The sequence below is a fragment of the Cuculus canorus genome, chromosome 14 (genome assembly GCF_017976375.1).
Source record: "Cuculus canorus isolate bCucCan1 chromosome 14, bCucCan1.pri, whole genome shotgun sequence".
NCBI lineage: Eukaryota > Metazoa > Chordata > Aves > Cuculiformes > Cuculidae > Cuculus > Cuculus canorus.
Window position 1 is genome coordinate 14,760,628 of NC_071414.1, and position 14,533 is coordinate 14,775,160.

General features: G+C 55.9%; 1 protein-coding gene across 1 annotated transcript in view; it reads left to right on the plus strand.

Moving 5' to 3' along the window:
- The first annotated feature begins 6,803 nt into the window (after positions 1-6,803).
- PDGFRB (platelet derived growth factor receptor beta) overlaps positions 6,804-14,533 on the plus strand; it is a 31,768-nt gene continuing 24,038 nt past the window's right edge. Inside the window, exon 1 of the mRNA XM_054079512.1 lies at positions 6,804-7,269. The gene's annotated coding sequence lies outside the window, so the exon portion shown is untranslated. The remainder of the gene's footprint in view (positions 7,270-14,533) is intronic.

Genomic DNA, 14,533 nt, shown 5'->3' on the forward strand with positions numbered 1-14,533 from the left:
TAGGAACTGTCTCCAGTGTGGGGTTAAAAGGAAAATAGTAACAAAAGCAGGGAAGCCTCTCTGACTTGAGGAGCTCCGTGCATTTGATGCATGACTGTTTCTTGCTTTCCTGCCCTGCAGCCAGTGCAGGTGTCCCCGGTGATAGCCAGTGGCAGGAGACAGCACCTGGCTGCTGGTGCTCCCCTGGGCTGATCCAGCTCCCATGCCAGCCATTCCTGAGCTGGCATACTGAGCTCTCCCATGTTCGTGGAAGGACTGGCATGTGCCTGAGCCCCTGCAGCACCGCTGTCACCTGTTTGCTCACGGTGGGCTTTGTGAGAGCTTGCTGTACCCTCCTCGCAGCCCGGTGCAGCCAGACCAGGCTGCTGCCATTCCCAGGCTGCAATGCCACGCTGGAGTCGTAACAGGGCAGCGCTCCCAACTCCGGAGCCACAGACCTGTATTGGCTCTGAGTCAGTCATGGATGCCTCAACCCATCGCTCCAGCCCCAATTCTGCCCGAAGCTGGGTGAAAACATTACACTGTTGGAGGCCTTCATGCCATATCCACTCCCTGCAAGGAGAGGGAGCTGGGGTGAGATCCAACAGGGATTGTATGAGGTGAAGGATCTGGCTTGCAAGATGGGAGCAGAGTAAAACCCCAGCAATGGGAAATCACCTCCTGAGCTGGCATTGCCCAGGCTCTGCCTCTCAAAACCTGGCATAGCCAGAGGTACCAAGAGAGGTGAGCAATCTGCGACAGCCTTCTCTCTGCTCCCTGTGCCCTGCAGTGTCCCCTGCCCCTTGCCCAGCCCTGTCCCAGCTCCCTCCCTTGTGACAAAGGTGACCATTCCACCTAGGGATGACCCCAGCTCATACCACAGCACGGACTGATTGGTGTGTAGTATAACCCCAGCTATCCTGTTTTTTTCCCAAGGTCTCAGAACAGTCATGGCTTTGTTTAAACAAGAGAGCCAAGGCCTTCTTCCTCCTCCTCCTCCTCCTGCCAGCAAAGAGATGCTGGCTCAGGGATCAGGAAAAAACGAAAAAAACACCCTCCCTGAGTGGATGGTAGGAGTTCCAGAAGAATGCAGGTGGCTGCTGGGTCCCACCCCAGGGGTGGCTGTGTCTCAGGGAGGGGGGGATGCTGGGGTTGTCCCAGCTGCTGGTTGGTTCCAGCAGGCACTGACAGCCAGCCCAGGTCCCCCTTTCCCTTTCTCCAGCTGCTGGAACCATGGCCAAGGGCTCAGGCAGCTACTGGGGACTGAGGAGTCCAAGGGTTCAGGAGCAGCAATCCACACCTGCGTCCTCCCTGCGGCAGGTGAAGGGCTCAGCGACGCCCAACATCACCAGGTGCCTGCTGACAGCCGTGCCGCGAGCTCTGCCAGGCACAGGGCAGAGGGGGCAGAGGAAGACAATTGGGCCATAAAGAACCACTGACAATGAGTTCCCTCTTTTCCTTTTCTCTGGCCTGTTTATTGTTGGTGGGATTATGTTTGGCAAAGTTTATTTTGGGGAATAGCCAGGTGAGGAGCCTTCCATGTGCCTGAAGGGTCCTGCTGGGAACCCTCCGTTCCCTAGGATGTCACCCACACTGGGCTCCCATGGGTGAGTGGGCTAGGGGCTGCCGGAGACCTCAAAGGTCCCCAGCTGGATGAGAGGAGGTGGCAGTACCTTCTCCATCCACTCCAGAGATCATCAGCACCAAATCTGCCTGGGGATTTCCTTCTAGTCCTCTGGAGATGAGATTTCTGGTGGAAACCAGGCGGATGCAGTGGAAAGCGAGAGCAGTTAGGGTTCCCCAGCCTCTCCCTGAGGCTTGGTGCTGCTATCCGTGATCGAGTGATGCCATCTCCTGGAAGCAGGAGGGCTGGAGAAGCGAAGGCTGAGAGGTCTCCAGGACCAGGCTATCACCAATGGAACAGGCTTGCAGAGCAGATCCCCTTCCTGCCACCTCCTCCTCCCATGGAGAAGGCACTCACTTCAGGAAACCAAGCCCTTCCCTGTCCCCCAGGTTGCTCTGAACCTCCACCACAGTTTCAGCAGGACAGTGAGATGGCTGCAGAGGGTTGAGTAGGTGCCTCCCCTCGCTCTGCTTTCACTTCAGAGCCTTCTGCCCACCACCTCGCCGGCAGCCCCATGGGCCCATGGCCTCCCCACTCCCCTACACCCTGCTGCTCCCAAAGGCAAACCTGTGGCCTCAGACCTTCACAACCCAGAGCTGTGTGGCCCAGTGCACACCCCAGCTCAGCCAGCATCTTCTTCCCATTCCCCAGCTTCTCCTGCCACTATCCTGCAGCAGGAGGAAGAGGAGAGCAGAGCACATCTCCTGTGCGTCATTCCTGCCGTGCACCTTTGGAGCAGCATCCCAGAGAGAGAGGGATGGATGGGACAAGAACATCTGCCCCACCAAAAGCCCCAAGAGCATCTCCTCCTTTCTGACAATGGGGACATCAGTGCAACCGTCTTGCAGAGGGCAACCCCCTGCTCCAGTTCTATCAACCACTCTGCAGACTCCCTTTTGGCTTTTCCCAACCGTATATTTTTCCTGAACTGTGTCACTCCTGGCACTTGTGTTCCCATGCTACCGAGGGCTCTGCAGAGCTGGTTCTGAGAGAGACAGGGGCTGCACTTGGGTAGCCCAAATTGCTGTGCAGCCAGCACTGCTGTATAGCCCCACTCTCCGCTCCCCAGGGCTCAGTGTCGCTCTTCGGGATTGGGATCAGCTTTGCTGGCAAAAGGCAAATGCCACACATCTTGGGAGCAGCCTCAAGAGGGCACCGGGGACAGGGACACACAGGGTGCCTGCTCCCATCTGGTTGGTGGTGCGATTGCCCCTGCACTGGCACAGCGGTGGGTACTCGCCGTGCAGCGATGGGCACTGAGCACCGCTCTCCCACCCAGCCTGCAATGGGAGACAGGGTCCTGAAAGCGGCCAGGGTCCAGCGTGGGGCATCGTAACCATGCTTTGCCCCTTCACCGCATTTCAGGCATAAGAAGCATAAGAGGGTTAACAATTCCCACATTAAGTGGCTGCAGATGTGTGGGAAAGTCTGGGGCGACCGGACGGCATCGTTATTAGTATTCACCCAGGAGCACGCCACTGCCTCCCGGGGCTCTGCCGAGCACATTTAATACCGAGGCTCGTTGTGGGGGTTAGGAAGAGTGCGTGGGATGAGGGCGGAATGGCCCTAAGGTGGGGAAAGGCAGGGGGCTAGCATCCCCCACCACTGGCTAGTGCCTCCTCCAAGTGCCCGAACCCCAGGAAGTAAGGGATGGGCCAGCATCTGTAGGCACACAGCATCGTATGGCATATGACTCGACGCTGCCTCCTGATGCCACCGTGGCCCTGTGATGCCCCTGACTGGAATTCACGGTGCTGCAGGATGCTCCCCATCCTAGGAGGCTCCTCGGTGTGTTGTGCTTGGCTGTACGGTCACTCTTGGATGGAGACCAGCACATTCCGCCTCCCCTTCCCCCCTGGGCACTGCTGTCACCGATCACCCTGGCAAAGAAAAACAATGTACAGGGCAGTGGTTCTTCCAGAGGACAGGGCACAGCTCTGGAAGGGGTAGGATGAAGCCTCTGTTCAGCTTTCCCCAGGGCCCAAAGAGTTGGATCCAGTAGTGCTGGCAGCTGCCGGGCTGGATGGGTTGCCCAGATGTGGTGCTGTGCTCCCTGGCACCCGCAGCTCCCCTCTTGTGGTCTGCGGCTTGACACCACATCAGAGCAAAGCTGAAATTCCTGGGCTGACTTGGAATTGATAGAGGTGCAGAGGAACCAAAGCCATTGCCAAATCTGGCCCTTGATAAACCTTCAGAGAAATGGGAAATGCCAACATTTGCTTCTTCTTTCCTACCTGCCTCTCCTTTCCTACCTGTCTCTCACCTGCTGGTACACAATACTTATTGCTGGCCTTAGCACGGCCATTCCCACCATCCCGTTGGATCACCTGGCTCTTGGTGCCTCTTCTCCACACTGGATGCAGGATATGGGCTTTTCCCTATGGGCCCAGATCTGCCTGGGATGGCACAGGAAGCTGAAAGGCTATTTTTTCCAGGTGATGACTGAATGGCACAAATGCCCTGGAGCGTCCTTGTCTCCGTGGCTGCTGTCACCACCAGAAAGGCTGCACTACATGACCCTAAGTGCCCGCTAGCACCTGGTGATGCTTATTGGGGCTAGAAATCTCAGCTGAGAGTGGCTCTGGCAGCCCACACCGCAGCTGTCCCAGTCCTGGGGGAATCACTAAGTCCTGCAAGTGCCACAAATGGGGGGTGCAGGCACTAAAAATAGAGGTGAGCAATGAAGAGGGGATGAGGCAGAGGTAGCTGAGCTGCTCCCCTCCGCCCACGCACTCGCACAAGCGAGTCCCTCCGGCTTCAGTGCTTCCTCTGAGCTGGCCTTTCCCAGGAACTGCTGTAACCCTGATGTGCTGTTCCTAAACAAAGTGCACAGCCCTGGATGCTCCTTGGGGACATACAGCACAGACCGCTGTGTGCTTGTCGAGATGCTGTAGCATCTCCAGGGCTCTCCCAGAGTCCCAAAGTATAGAACCCTGGCCTTTGCAGACATTTTCTGCAAGAGGGGTTTGTTTGCCCAGGTTGTTCCTGCTCTCAGCCGAGGACTGGGTATCAATGTCATCTGTTTGGAGTGAGGAGGCAGGGGGGAATATATCCCTGCTCGGGATGAGGATGTTCTGCCCTCCATGACAGATTTTCCACCCCTGCTCACCCCAGGATGCGTGGCCATGGGCTCCCAGTTGATCCCCAACTCCGAGCCTGCTTGTGTGGTTGGACATACAGCATGGACATGGGCATCCAAGGGCAGCATGCTGGCTGTAATGGGCCTTGGGAAAGCACTGGCACCCAGGAACCTGTCCGTGGATCAATGAGCCCAGCAGGATTGCACCAGTGAGGTTCTCCCTCTCCTGCTGTATTGGGAGCAGTGATGCTGTCCTGGAGTGGGGGGTGGGGGATACTGCCGGGAAATGGTTCTGCTAAGCTATTCCCAGCAGCTCGCGTCCCCACACAGGGACCTTTCAGACACATTTATATCCCTTGGGAAGTGTTGGGAAGACCCATGTGCACAGCACATCCCTTCTGTTGCCTGTCCGCCATATGAGCTGCTCTCATGCTCGCCAGCTTCTCTTCTGCACAATGGACCATCTCGGCTCTGGGGAAGCCACCGGGGCCCCCCAGCATGTGGCCACCACCACATCTGGAATCAGGGATCCTAGCCAGCCCGGCACAGAGGAGCATTGGGCTCTCCCCCAGCTATCACAGCCCAATGGAAGAGCCTCTCCAGCTCCTGGGGGGCTGCCTCCCCGGCACCCTTCCTTTCTCCAGCCTCTCCAGCTCAGTCAGACCTGCATCTCCTCTGTGGCTGTACCTGCCCACTGCCAGACCCTGCCACGCACACAACTCTAGTGCAAAGTGCCAGCTCTGCACCTGCAGAGAACCAGGATTGCCATAGCCCATCTCTCCTTACCCCCCATAACTTCCACTGCACAGAACGAAGACCTTTCCCTCTGGGTTTTCATTGGTGCAAAGAAAACACCAAGATAAAGGTGATAAGCAGCAATCTCCTGGGCTTATCCAGGCAGCGAATCATTATCCATGTCCATTGTGCAGGTGTTCGTTAGTGAGGTGATGAGTCTGCCTTGCAAACAAGCCAGGAACACAGATTTCAGCGGTGTCATCTTTATAGGAAGGGCTTTTTCATTCTTGGAAAATTAAAAAAGAAAGACAGAAAAGTATCTTGCCAGGGCAGTCTCCTTTTTCAGAATAGCCAGTGGGTTTTTGCAGTTTTTCTTGTTTGAATCAGACAAAAGCACGTCTTCAAGATGGAAAGGTTGGCAAGAACCGATGGGTCAAAAGGGAGTTTTGATCCAAAGAGCTTCCACACCTTGCTGAAGTGCGGAAACTAACTGCAAAAAAAATCCCCTTGTGGACAAACAATAACGTTTTGCCTATTGAGAGTTTCTCAGAAACTTTATTTGAACTCATCGAGGTATGACAAGGATTTAGAGCAGGTCCATGAACTGGATTCCACCCCGCAGGGCAGAGGGGTGCAGGACATCTGAGATGATGGAAAAGAGAGCTCCCGCCACCTCTCCCAGCTTCATGACCCTCAGCAGCCCGAACAGCCCCGAGTCCCCAGCTAAACCCACCCTCTGACGCAGCATCCCAGTTGCACAAGAGCTTTTATTCCCCTTTGCAAAAAGAAAAGGTCCGGGAGGGTGCGTTGGCGGTCCCCGAGCTGCCACAGGTCAGCGGGGCAGGAGGCGCAGTGTTGGCTCGGCATTGCCCAGGGAGGCGTCCGGGGGGAATACGCGGAGTCAGCTCAGTACAGGCCCTCTTTAATAAAAACATGAGTCAGCTGCTGGCGTGGGCAGTGGATTTTCTAAACATCCCCTCATATCCTGAGAAAGAGAAAAAAAAAAAAAAAGAAAAAGAAAGAAAACGGGAAGGGGGGCTTGAGGGGAAAAAGAAAAAAAGGAAAGAAAAAGAAAACAGGGAAAAAGGCCAGAATTGAAAGCAGACACAGGGAGAGAGCAGCTCCTTCCCTCTGGTTTAAGGAGGCGAGAGCTGGGTTGATCCAGATCCCTTTTGTTTCCCGTTAGCAGGGCCCTCACTGCTCCCCTTCAGCAGCAGCCTGCAGTGAAACCCTCCTCTCCTTGCAGCCTCTTTGGCTTCTCCTTCTCTTTTTGATTCTTTTTTCCCCCATCACACTCATCTACCGGGCTTTAATCTGAAGTTTTGCTCTGCAGAGGGTCCCCACAGAGGGTGGAGGGAGGAAGTCGGAGGGACTCCGCTCCTCATTGGCGAGGCAGCCTCCCCCCTTCTCCTCCTCCTGAGGTCTCTTTTATTTATACACGCGCACACACACGCGTGCACATCCCTCAGCCCGGGGCTTTGCTCCAAGCTGGGGCTTGAGGTGGCCAGACCCCCTCCCAGGTGGACTGGGGGCTGCCCAGAGCACTGCTGGGATGCAGTAGAGGAGCAGAGCGAGGGCTTGGCTGCAGCCCAGCCCTGGCACAGCCTTGCCTCTCCTTTTGATTCGATTTGATTTTTTTTTTTTCCCCTCCTCCCCTGCACTTCATTTCTTCCCTACCCTTTCTTTCTCCTTTAAGTGGAAAAGCTTTGCCAGCTGGGGAAGGCTGGGAGGGCAGGGACAGCCTCAGCAGGCAGCAGATAAAGAGTGCAGAGGAGGAAAGGAAGGAATTTCGGGGCAGCCAGCACTTGTGGGACGTACGGCTCAGGCACTCGCCGGTGGGACCCTGCCCAAGGTAAGCCCTTGCGCTGCCCATCTGGGTATCGGCTCACTCTCCCGCTCTGCTTCAGCCCTCTGGCCAGGAAACCTCGCACTGGAGGTGGTGGACATCCCAGTGCTCCTCAGGTGCCATTGAGGATTTGGTTGAAGGGTCATTTTCCCCTCAACCTGCTGCAGAACAATCCCATGCTCTCTAGAAAGGGGCACATTTGATGCAGACAGCCAGAGCCTGTGGCAAAGACGAGGCTCTGCCTGTTGGAGGGCATGTGTCGGGCTGGCTCGGGGGGGAGATACTAGGTAGATGCCCCAGTTGGCAGCCAGCTCTAGGCATGGTCTGATACGAGGACTGAAGTCACTCCTTGACATTGATGCCACTCAGGTTCAGGAGTGCTGTGGACCCAGTGGCAGTCGCCAAACCCAACCAATGCCCCTGGGTCCAGGAAACACTCCTGAGTCAGTCAGTGCATCAAGAGGGGTTGGTGTTTTGGAGAAGCATCAGGTCACAGCAACCCATCTGTAGCAGGCAAAGGGCTTTTTTGTCTCCTTAAAACTGGCTGTCCCTTCCTCCAGCTCATCAGCATGGAAGGTCCTCATTGAAGGTGCAAGAAGAAGCACCGCAGCTGCCTCATTATCAGCCCTGAGCTTATGTTCTGCATCCCCACACAGGGCTGAGGGTTCAGGGTGCCCCTTGTCTCAATGGGGAGCACAGTCTGAACACGAGCACAGCGAACTGTAGTGCTGCAGTTAGGGACAAGTTAGCCATAGCTGGCTGTCCATCAGGGAGAAGTTAGCTGTAGCTGGTTGTCCAAAGATCTGGGCATTTCTAGTAGGGTCCTGCAGGGCTCTGGCCTGGGCTTGGTCCTCCAAAATCTCTACATCTGTCTGGGTAAGAGATAACTGCACATACCAAACTCTTGGCTGGCACCAAGCTGGGTGGGCAGCTGGTATGTGGGCAGATCGGAGCACAGGAGGATCCCATGGGCTCCAGGAAGAGTCTGGTGTTGACTGGGCAACAGCAAGATGCGAAGCATACTGCGATTAGGAAGGAAATAGTACGTGGCTGTGCAGGATCTTGGGAGCCAACAGGGCAGGCAGATTGTAAAGTGGGAAAGGATCTCAGGGGGCTACAATGGACACAAACCAAATCGCGGTGTGGTGCGGGTACACCCACAGCTCTTCCTGTGGGGTGTGCTGGAGACAGACTGAGAACACGGGGTGGAGGGAGTAGGTCCTCCCCAGACAGCACTTCAGCAGAGATGAATGTGGAGTGGAAAGAATTGAGGCGAGCATGGGAGATAGTCAGAAGCCCAGAAGGGGTTGCAGAGGACTGGGAGATGTGTTGTTTGGGTTAGCTGGTCACTGAGTGTTGGGAAGAGGTAGCACACAGTCTTCATGCCAGTCTTCATGCACAGGAAACGTCACTCCAAAGAGAGAAAAAAAAAAAAAAAGCTTTTAGGGGAAACATCTGTAAGTTTAAGCCTTCAGCCCTGCAGGTTTCAAAGGACGTGTTGGACAAACATCTGGCTGGGGAGATGTGGGCACTCCAGCAGGGCAATGATGCCCATGATCTCTTTCAGACTCATTTTTGATGGGTCTGTGACAGAATTCCTAACGTTGTCAGAACAACACTCTTAGGCAGAGGAAAGCACTGAGATCTTCTCCAAGACTAGGGCAAGATGAAATTGTCTTGGTGAGCAGCAGAGGCTGAGGTCAGGAAATGGTTTCTAGCTGTGAGAGCGATGCTGTGCAAGAAGAGACCGTGGTGGCCGGCCATGGCATCACCCAAATGATGGACAGGTGTGACTGGTGCTGCCGAAGGGTCCAGGCAAGGACTTCTGCACCCAGCCCCACGTTGGGCCAGGTGGTCCCCAAGGTTCCTCTGGCCCCTGTGACTTATGCCATGCTAAAGTGGAAGGGGACCACGATTGTGTTCATAGGGTCGGGCCGTGGCCAATTGTGTTCCTGGGATGCAGCAGCAAAGGGCAGGGAGCAGAGGAGCTGCATGGTGGCCGAATCCCAGGGGAGCGTAGCAGTCTGTGCTAGCAGTGAGGGCTGCCTTTGGCCCAGAGCTGGAGGGAGCTGCGCGGGCTGGGGGCTGGCTGAGCACAACCTATCGCTGTGAGGGAGGATCCGGGCCAAACACTTCGTAGGGTTTGTTTGTTTGTACTTTAACCAAGGGAAAGAAATCCCCTGGAGAGGAGCTGCGAGGGGAGGGTATAGACTGGGTATTGTTTCCTGAGAGGCTGGAGTGGCTCCAGGAGGCTCCTTCCGCTCCACCAGGCAAATTGGACGTAACAAGGCTTGTTTTAGGGGTGGCTGTTTCCCCTCCTTCTCTCCCTGGTTGCCTAATTAGGCTCCCCAAGGCAAGCGCACCTCTGCCCTGCTCCGCTCCTGCTGGAATGCCTCTTCCTGGAAGTGCAGTGCTTTTCTGGCACCATGGGGGACATGGAACAGATCTGGCCAGGACAGGGACACATGTCAGGGGTGTGCAAAGGGGTACCAGGATGGGTCATCTGCTCAGCAAGGTGGTCCCACAGGTCCATCACCCTCCCAGGCTGGTAGCAGATGTACAGTGATGCTCTGCTCCTGGATTTTCCTCATCCCTGGGTGCACACTTGGAACACAGGTTGGGTCATGTCCTGATCTGCTTGTACCTTTCTTCTACAACCGCCAACCTGCAGGGCCAGAGGAGCATGGTGTGGAGGGCCCGTGCAGGGAGCAGGGATCTCCCAAAAGCTCCCACAGAAAGGTTGCTGCCAGGAAAACCAGTTTGGTGTAGTGCAAATGGTGTATGTCCTGCATCCAGGGGAGGACTTGTCCTCCTCGAGCCATGTCTGCTGGGGCACCTCCTCTGTCCAGGTGCCTGCTGGCACCCATCCTACCCTCAGCACTGGGCTCAGCGAGGGCTGTTATGCAATGGGACTTGCAGAAGGTTTTGAGGTGCAGGAACAGGATCAGGAAAGGATTGGAGGGTGTGGGAATATAACCAGGGCACTGCACTGGTTGTGAGACCCCGTGCTGCAAACCAAGAGACAGATGGAGTAGGAGGTACCTTAGGGGAAGTCCAGAAGGGGACTTTTCAGCACATCCCCATGGGCATCACCAGGGCTGCTCGGGCACAAGGCTCCCAAAGCAGGCAGGAGATGGGCGAGCAGTGAAGCTTGCCCCTCGGTGCGAGGCCCCATTCTGCTGGTCCTCCTGCCTTCCCACTTCTGGCCCGTCTACCACGCTCAAGAGTCTGTGACTGAAATCTTAATGCTACTGAGACACAGCAATTGGCACCAATTAAATTGCTACATTCATGTTTGAATTGCTTTAACTGGCGAGACACACTGTCTTATTTATACAAAAAATATGTTTGCTTGTGGGTTTGTCTGAACCGGGGCCAGCAGAAAATACCCCATTTCGAGCCCCGCTCTCTGAGAGCGCATTCTCCACTCGCAAACTGGAAGTCACCTCGGTTTCAGCCTTCGCTGAGCAAATGGTTGCAGAACAGAAACCCCGCTTTCTCGGGGCTGAGCGCTGCCAGCATCGTGAGAAGGGTCCCCTCCTCTCACCCCACAGGCAGCTGCCAAGTTTCCCTCTCCGGCCTGGGAGCTGGTTGGGAGAATATGGTCTCATTCAAGGAGGCAAATTCCTGGTGCAGGGAGCAGGACTCGGTGTCCATTTTAAAGCTGCACTGAGGCGAGGGCAGGGGATGCTGACAGTGCCAAGTCCTGCCTCGGCTTCTCCTCTGGAGGATCTGTGGGGCTTGAGGGGCAGGGGCTCTTTGCAGAGCATGACTGCAGAAGGAAGCTGTTTTCTGCTCCGTGACTGAGCGAAGAGGCAACCCTGGAGGTTTTAAAGGACCCCACGCGCAGGCTGGCAAGCATGGCTCATGCTTCCTGGCTAGAGCACATAGGAAGAGGTTATCCAAGAGGAAAGCATCCCTTGCACAGGGGTGTTGGCTTCCTGCACCCCCTGCTCCAGGCCCTGCTGTCAGAAGGAGAGGAGGTGAGGGCCAGACCTTCATTGTGGGCAATCGCCTGGTGGGGGTCTGACGCAAGCTTGCCAGCAGGGAGAAAGGGGTGCATGGGGTGAGGGTGGCTGTTCTCAGCCCTGCAGTTCATCTGGCACTGGGTGCCACCACCCTCGTCCTCCTGTCCCACAGGTGGGCTTACAGAGGACAGGGCAGGATCAGCCCCTGGCTCCAAGAGGGGCACAAGCAGCTGCATTTTGCTGCCTCTCAGAAGAGGCAGAGCCAAATCGCACACAGCCCTCCTCTGAAAACAGCCTCTGCCCTTCGCATCCCAGCACTGCCTGGCCCTGTCCTCTCCCACCCTGGCCACAGTGCCAGGTTTCTCTCCTGGTCCCACAGATGGGAAAATGATGTCCTGACCACAGAGCTGGTGAGCACCTAATCCCAGCCACGAGAGCCTAAAGCCCCAGAACAAAGCAATTAAGCTCGGATCCCTTGCAGGCAGCTGAGAAGAACCAATGCATCCACACAGATTATCTCCTCCTCCCCAGCACATGTGTGTCTCGAGGTAATTTTCAGAGGATCAGGTTGCCTATCCTTTGCCGGGACGTGGAGCTGGAGACCCCACAACACTGACTGGTCCCACATCTTTGCAAAACCCCTGCATCCTGCTAGGGTAAAGAGGAGAGGAAGATAGGTCTATTCCTCCTCCTGCCTCCATCATCCTCCTTTTGCAGCTGATGATTAGTGGTTAATTAGAACCATCTGGGACCTTTGGCTCCAGCCCTGACCCCACCATAGCAGCCACCCTGGAAGATAGACCATGAGAGGGTAATGAAGATGCCGATGTATTAGGGACTGTTTTCCCTCTTGCACATACCTTAGCAGAATTCTTCCCTTGAATCTCTGTGGGAAGGCACTCACAGGTCTCTGGCAGCCGTGGCACGACAGCCAGGAAAGTCCTGGAGGTCCCAGGGTGTGGGAAGAGTAGCCAGCGTGTTGCCCGACCCTTGCTGCTATGTCTCCTCCTCTCCACTCCACCGGTGGTGGGGAAAAGCATCAAGCAAGCAGATGGGCTCCGCTCGGAGAGGTAAGCCCCATCCAGCTCCACATGCTCGGGAGCTGGAGTCCCGAGATATTCCAGTTTGAGGGTGGAAGGGCCAGAGAGTTCTTTGAGCCATTGCAACCAGCCAGCCCTGAAGCTTTGCGTTTGGAACTGCCTTTTCCTGGGGCCAGTGATGAAGAGATGCAGGGAGCTGCATGGGTACTGGCTATGGTCTGGGTGTACAGCAGCTGTATTCATAACTGCCATCACTCCTGTGCTCATGAAGCGATGTGGTGTGTTCTCCCTGAAGAGTCTTTGCTGTCAAGGGGGTAATAGAGAAGCTGAGGGACATCATGGAAAGTCCCAGAGGATCTCTGCTGCATCCTTTAGAGCATCCTGCAGGACAAGGGCACTGGGAAATGGTAAAAGACTCCCAAGGGGCACATTTGTGCCCCCTTGGGGGTCGTCACACTGAAGGGTGAGCTCCAAAGCTGAGCAGATGTTCTCTGTGCCTTGTGTAAACATCCTTCTCTGGGGGCCACGAAAGTTGGAGACCAGGGTCTGGGGTCCTGGGCAGGGGGTCTGGTCATGTCAACACTGCTTTCTGCAGCAGAGGAAGGCAGGAGAGCTGTCCTCATGCCAACCAACCCTCAGCAGCACCATGGGCCATCCCTATCCCCACCATAGGCCATCCCCAGCATCTCCACGTCCTTGGCACCCGCTGGCTGCCCTAGAGAGATCAAAGGGCATGGAATTTGGCCGGAGTGAGGCATGGGGTATGCAGCAAGAGACAGCCAGACCCTGCAGCCACCTTGCCCGGCATGTGGCAGCCGTTCCTCCTAACACCCCTATCCCTCCTTCCCCAGCCCCAAGTGAGCCCTGGTCCTCGCCCAGGGTTTTCCCACAACCCGGGCCAAGCTCGCAGGCTCTGGGGAGCAGCCCTGCCACCCCCGGGACCCGGCCTTTCCTCCAAGAGCGGAAGCGGGGGAGCATGCGCAGCCTCGAGGGCCTTGAATACCAACACTCGGGGCTGGGGGATTATTTATAATGCTGGCATCTCTCCAAACAGATGTTTCGTTTTATTTTGAACTTGCACTAAATAGGTCACTCTTTTCTTCCATCTCCCATGGGCTTAGAACAGAGCGGGAAAGTGGGAGGAATTAGGAGTGAGAGAGCAGGGCTCGCCGTGGTCCCACGTCCCCTAGTGCCAGGCCCTCGCAGCGATGCGTTGCAGACAGCCCACGGCTGGATGTTTGCTGGGAGCGTGGATGTTGCAGCGTGTTGATGTGCTTGGAGAGGGACGATGGCTGCAGCCAAAACGGGGCTGCGTGCAGCTCGCCTTCCCACCCCATTCCTCACATGGCTGACCCCAGGGCTGCTGAATCATGCCGCTGGGGCTCAGCGTGGACTCATCATCCTCCCTAGCATCCTCCCTCTCTTGCTTTGGAGTCACAGTCCTCATCTTCGACTTTCTGGCAGATGCTCTCAAAGCCCGTGATAGCCTGTGGCTGGCCCAGAGAAGGCTGGCTGTGCCAGTTTGTGTCCTGTCATCTGCTGTGGGATCAGCATCACTACACCCACACAATCACTTTCTGCAGGGGCCACCAAAGCTGGAGACCAGGGTCTGGGGTCCTGGGCAGGGGATCTGGACACGTCAGCCCTGCTTTCTGCAGCAGAGGCAGCCAGGAGGCCTGTCCTCGTGTGTGGGCATAGAATCATAGAATGGTTTGAGTTAGTAAGGACCTTAAAGATCATCTAGTTCCAACCCCCATGCCGTTGGCAGGGACATCTCCCACTGGATGATGGTGCCCCAGGCCTCATCCAACCTGGCCTTGAACACTTCCAGGGATGGGGCAGCCACAGCATCCCTGGGCAACCTGTGCCAGTGCCTCACCGCTCTCACGGTGAAGAAATTCCTCCTTGTGTCTAGTCTAAATCTTCCCATCTCCAATTTCAAGCCATTCCCCCTCGTCCTATCACTACATGCCTTTATAAAAATTACCTACGCAGCTTTCTTGTGGGTGTAGTGGCTCCGAGTTTGCACTGCTCCAGGGGTGGCACCTACCCCTGCTTTAACCATCTCCTAGAGAGCTTGATCCACACCAGCGATCGGTCACTGTGGTTTTTAATCACCTATTCACAGACCAAGGAGCTCTGGCAAAACCGCTGAAAGGCCTCAGGCATTTGCGACGCTGCCTTTGAGTGCTTGCAAAATCTCACCTCTGTGTGATTAAAAACTCAAACCCAATCATGTTGCAAAAGGGCATCCGGGACTCT